Source organism: Phoca vitulina, unplaced genomic scaffold, assembly GCF_004348235.1.
Source record: "Phoca vitulina isolate PV1807 unplaced genomic scaffold, GSC_HSeal_1.0 scaffold31, whole genome shotgun sequence".
Lineage (NCBI taxonomy): Eukaryota > Metazoa > Chordata > Mammalia > Carnivora > Phocidae > Phoca > Phoca vitulina.
This window is the reverse complement of record NW_022589734.1, coordinates 14,730,666-14,736,665: the sequence shown is the minus strand read 5'-3', so window position 1 is coordinate 14,736,665 and position 6,000 is coordinate 14,730,666. Positions and strand designations below refer to the sequence as shown.

Sequence of the window (6,000 nt, the reverse complement as noted above, 5' to 3'; positions counted from 1 at the left end):
CCCTGAATTCACAAGTTGAAATCCTAACCCCTGTGATGATGGTAAATGAGGCATTTGGGAGGTAATTAGGTCATGAGGGTGGAGCCCTCTTGAATGAGATTTGTACCCCCTTATCGAAGAGACCCCAGAGAGCTCCCTTGCCCCTTCTACTATATGAGGATACAGTGAAAGACAGCCATCTATGAACCAGGAAGTGGGATCTCAGCAGATACCAAATTTTCTGAGACCTTGAGCTTGGACTTTTAGCCTCCAGAACTGTGAGAAATAAATCTCTGTTATTTATAAGTTACTCATTCCTTGGTATTTTTGTTACAGCAGTGTGAACAGACTCAGGTGCCCTGCCTGCTCTTAGACTGCCCACCCCAGACCATCCTTAGTGCCTGGCTTGCCCTTCCCTGGGATGTGGACCCCAGGTCCTCTCTACTCCATGTCCCATGGCCACACAATCAGAGCCCTATCCGCTCCCAGACCAAGAACCAGCTGTTCGACCACCCTGGGCCTGGCCTTGGGCCCCATTTGCTAAGTCAAGTAGGTTGCATATTCCAGGAGAGGCTGTGACCCAGGAAGCAGGTCACCTGGGCTGAGGGTGGGAGTCACATACTCATGCTCAGTCTCCAAGGAGACGGATTGGGTGTCTTAAAGGTAAGTGTTGATGTGTCCTTCAGAGGCAGCATCCCAGAGGGGAAAATGGACAGGGAGGAAATGTCATTCCCTGTGCAGCAAAGAAGTTAGGGCCTCAGAAGAGGAACAATAAATAGAAGAATAGGGGCAAGAATTTTGTGCTTTCCCCGTATTTCAGAAAGCAGGTTTCATATATATTTCAACACCCGGCATGCTCAAGAATGGAGCAGACATTCACGTGCCTGCAGAACCAAAATACAGCTGGTAGGTCTAATTTTAGGTCCCTAAGCATTGACAGTGTAGCTAGACTCAGCTGAACTCACTGGCAGTCCTGTGTAAGCCGTGGGGCAGCACCTTTCGGAGCCTCGGCTCCCCAGGAGGGGACAAGAGTCTATGCCTGCTCAGGTGTGACCTCTTTGGACCAGGGGATCGGGCAGCCCTTCTCACAGGCCTGCTTCTGGGCCTCAAACTGCCTTGGACACCTCTGAAAAATAATCTCGGAAAGAAAAATATCCTAATACCAGGCTTGTCTGGTGGGCCGAATGGGAACATTCGGGAAGATGACGTTTGCCTGGAATAATGGTTCCATGGAATATGATTCTCCATTTTGCCCAGACTGATCAGAGAAATAGAGGAGTCCTGGCTGACAGAAGCTTCTAGAACCATGTGGCTTGGGTTTGAACCTGTCGTGTCATCTATTAGTTATATGACCTCGGGTGAGTCATTGAACCTGTGTCTCAGTTTCCTCGTCTGTAAAATGGTGTTTCTCATAGTGTCTACGTCATAGGACAAGCCTGAAGTGTTGTTGTAAAGGCAGCTGAGGTGATGTTGCACCCGGAGCACAGCAAACGTTTAGTAACTGTTAGCTATTTTCAGTAACTGGTTGCTCTGATTTGAGGCACTTAGCATTGGTAATACAACAAGACAGCAAAGGGTAGTGGCGAAATGTTATTTTCTGGAATCGAAGCCCCATCCTACCACTAACCAGCTCTGAGAGTTTGAGCAAGTCAGTTAAGCTCTCCATGTCTCAGGGTTTTCATTGATAAAATGAAGTTAATAATCTGGGCATATTGATAGTATCTTTTCCAGATGATAGTTACAAGGATTAAAGGAGCTAATATATGTGAAACACTCAGAAGAATGCTTGGTATTACAGAGTAAGAACTTGGTAAAAGCTAGCTGCCATTATTATTATTATTATTATTATTATTATTATTACTATTATTATTATTGTATGATTATTATTGTATAAAGGCAAAGAGTGCAGTAAAGTTCACTGAAGGTTGAAATGAGACTAAGCTTCATTTACTCTTGCTCGGAAGAATCAGAGGGAACTGTGAGATATTATAGGCACTAATTCAGTTAATCGGCAAATATCTGTAGAACACGTACAATGTGGGGCGCCTGGGTGGCTCAGTCGTTAAGCGTCTGCCTTCGGCTCAGGTCATGATCCCAGGGTCCTGGGATCGAGTCCCACATCGGGCTCCCTGCTCGGCAGGAAGCCTGCTTCTCCCTCTCTCACTCCCCCTGCTTGTGTTCCTGCTCTCGCTGTCTCTCTCTCTGTCAAATAAATAAATAAAATCTTTAAAAAAAAAAAAAAAAAAGAACACGTACAATGTGTCCAGAACTGGTCATTGTTGTCAACATCCGATAGCATTGTGCTAGGGAGCTCTTGAGTAATGAGAGTTGGGTGTTGCTGTCAAACAAAGGGGGGGCAGTCAGTGGGGTCCTGTCTGATTTGTCAAGGCAAAGCATGCCCACTGCCACAAGTATCATGGCGTCTCTAACACATTGCCAGTCTCCAACCCAAGAAGAACAAAGAAGGAAGACCTTGTCTTAGACCCTTACACATCCCTAGTGTGATTCCAAGTGAGGTCAAGGCCCAGACCAAGGAGCAGAAGCAAGTCAAAGCCTTGTGGTGTTTCTCAGGCCTCCCTCTCCCACACCTGTGCCCTTCCCTGTCACCCACCTCACCTTTGGTGGCCTGTGGTATGGCAGAGGTGATAAAAGAAAGACAGGAGATAGACAATGGTGACAATTACCCTCCTGTGTCACCTCTCAGGGTCATTGGACACCTTGTATCTGTGAACCCTCAGGAAGCCTCATTGATGGGAGGTAACGCAGCGCTAAGACAGAGGAGGCTAGGAAGGGCCCTTTTTCCCTCAGAATTCACAGCTCTCCCGCTTTGCCCTGCATCACCTTCAAGACTGGCTAAGGCTGAGGAGTAGTATACAGCTCATGATTTGGCCTCCAGGTAGGCCTACGATACCCACTCTGTGAACGTTGTGTGTATTCTCTGCCAGGTCCTTGACTGCATCTCTGGAAATAGGATCCTGGAGAACCCTCTCCTCTCTCTGCCTTTTTGTCACCCTTGTGAGGGAAGTCCGCCTCTCTCTCCAGCGAGGCCAGCCTCACTTTCCAGGGCCAGCGATGCCTCCACATTTCCCAGGGCTAAGAGCCTTGGCTCCAAAGAGCCAGGCTGAACAGCCAAAAAGCGCTTGCCAGGCATAGAGACCTATTAGACTCCTAAGCCCATCCTCTGCAGGAGTTAGGGAAAACAAGGGAATGGATGGAGGATGTCTCCTTCCGACTCAGAGTGGAAAAGAAAGGCCACTTCTCAGGCTCGGGAGCATCCCAGAAATAGCCTCCCTCTCACTCTTTTTCCCCTTTGGTTGCTTTCAGTTTAAGTCAATTAGACAGAAAATGAGATCCCAAAACCTACAGCTGAACACGCTTGGGGTTCTTATTTATCTATTTATTTATTTATTTGCCTTTTTTTTTTTCTTTTTTTTTCCCCTTTCTCCCTCCAGCACCTTGTTCTTGAAACTTGTCTGGTTCAACATTTCACCGGCTTGGTTAAGTATCTTGTAAGGAAATCATTTATAATAAAGCTGGTATGCTTGGGTTTATCATTTCTAAGTGTGGGTCAGGGTTTGGTTCGCTATGTTAAACTCTCCATGCTGCATGTGATTTGTCAAGCTTTGTCAGGAACAAAAAGTTCCGGGATGTGCAAAGCAGGACTGCTTGGTTTCCATGGAGATAGTGCTAGTTAGGCTATGGAAATCCTGAAAAGGCCAGAGGATGAGTGACAATACAAGGATTTAGCGGCTGATCTGAAGAGCCAGACTGAATTAATGAGATTTTTCACAGAGCGTTATTAGCCAGGCTAGCACCGTATGGCTCTTAGGCCCTCGATTTCTCAGCTGCAGTCTTGGAAAACAGAAATGGAAAGATTTAATTGCTGTTTTTTAAACCCTTTAAGATTATTTTAACCTATAACATTTTAAGGTTGTAATAAAAAAAGGGGGGGCTCTTTTTTTTTTCCCCCATCACTCTGTTACTGTTATTACTGTGTTTTTGGTGGCAGTTGCCCTTTATCTGTGTGGAGATGGGAAATTCAATAGTACTTATTATATTGAGCAGTTAATTCCCACATACTGTGAACACATTACTGTTCAAAGTAGGTTATCTGGAGTTCCATTTAGAGCCAAGGGAGAGATACCATGTCACTAGCTTTATATCTCCTAGGGCTATATTAATTATTTATTATAGACTGCTGATGTAAACTGTTAACTCTGGCAGGTCATAGTTTGTACACGTATCTATCCACTGCCCTCGCTCTTTGGAGTTCGGGTGCCGATTTCTGAAAACTAGCAATCTGGGCGGTGGGTTTGTGTCTTTAATTCCACCGAGGCTGCTGGTGCTGTTAACACCAGAAGGAAAGACGCTTAGAAAGGACTCTTCTCGATCATCATCGTCAGGTAGCAATTTCCCCAAAAAGTTTGGGAGGCATGCTGTCAGAGGGCATTCTTCTCCCTCTTTCTTTGGATGGACTGAGACCAGAACTCCTAATTCCAGCTCCCTTTCCCCACCGCCCCCTCCCCGACCCTCCCCCCACCGCCATCCTGACCCAGGCTCCGAGTGTAGAAATGATAGAAATTATGGGGGTGATTAGCCTGGTTGCCTTTTCATTTTCAACATGTTCCCTGTGCAAACTCTCAGGAAAATGTCAGTATCCTTCCCCGTCCAGAAATCCACCAGCACAGTGCAGGGCGAGCCCCGGGCCGGTCACTGCTCTTTCTTGCTGGTTTGCAGAAGGGCACATGCCCATATGTTTTGGGGAGATGTAAAACCGTCATGTTGCTGCTGGGTAATCCACAACAAAATCGCATGCAGCCGCATTCCCGGGATTCCTGTACAGTAGACTAATCCACTTAATCTCACTGTTAGCTTCCCTGGGCGGGAATTTTCACACTCTCTTTTGATTTAGTGGTTTGTAAAATCTCTGATTAAGTGCCTTTGCCCTCCTGTTATTGTCTCTCTATTCCCTAAATGATTTTGTGAAGGAGGAATCAGGGAAGTTGAAATAAGGGTCAACATGCCCTCATCCTTCCCTATCTGGTTTTTCTTTATTGTTATTTTTTAAATTTTAAGGTCTTTTTCTTTTCCCCTTGACTCTACTACCACCTGACCGTATTTGATTTTTTTAAATTATTAAATGCCCCATCTACCTTGCCAGTGCATGCGGGGTCCTCCCAGCTAAGCTGATCTTGAATTTATTTCTGTTGTGGATTTGTGTGTTACCACTTCGGCTCGACAGTAAGACTCCACCGTGTTGCGTCTCTTTAAAAAAGGGCAGCGGTAAGAGTGCACAGAGCTAGGACAAACAATCCTAAAATGTGTATGGAACCACAAAAGACCCTGAATAGCCAAAGCACCCTTGAAAGAAGAAAGAAGGGCAGAGGTAAGAGCAGGTGTGATGGGGTCAGACAGACTGGGCCTTGAGACCTGATTCTGTCACCTGTTAGCTGTGTGGTTGCGGGCAAGTGACTTAACCTCTCTGGTCTTTATTTCCTCATCTAAAATTGAAGATTAAATGCAATAGCATATATTGTATACCTACGTGCCTACGTATAGTACATACTCAACAAATTCTGACAATCCGAGCTCTCATTCATAGGAATGTACATATTTTGCACAACAATGATTTGTTTGGGGGCATTTTGTTAAGCCCTTTGATGTGTGCTTTTCTGGTATCTCTGCTTAGATTAAGCCTCTTGAAGTTAAGAGCCCAAGTTTTAAAATTCATTTTGTAATTGCTAATTGCATTTAGTTTGTGCTATCATCTGCCTGATTCTCTGCCTCTTAAAAATGCTGATCAAAATATTTGGGGAAATTTACCTTGGGTCAAGTAGTATAAATTATGGGAACACAGTAATCCCCCGCACCTCCTTACCCGTGGTTTCAGTTACTGAAGGTCAACCACGGTCCAGGAGCTGATGATCCTCCTTCTAATGTACGGTGAGAACATCAGCAGCAGCCTAACACTATGTCACAAAGCCCACGTCCTTCACCTCACTTTTCCTCATCAATGACACA

At 45.5% G+C, this 6,000-nt stretch overlaps 1 long non-coding RNA gene across 1 annotated transcript in view; it reads left to right on the top strand.

Annotated features, from left to right (window-relative positions):
• Nucleotides 1–967: 967 nt before the first annotated feature.
• The window catches only part of LOC116644952, a 38,464-nt gene continuing 33,431 nt past the window's right edge, over nucleotides 968–6,000 (top strand). The window contains exon 1 of the long non-coding RNA XR_004301856.1: nucleotides 968–1,337. This is a non-coding gene — a long non-coding RNA (uncharacterized LOC116644952). The remainder of the gene's footprint in view (nucleotides 1,338–6,000) is intronic.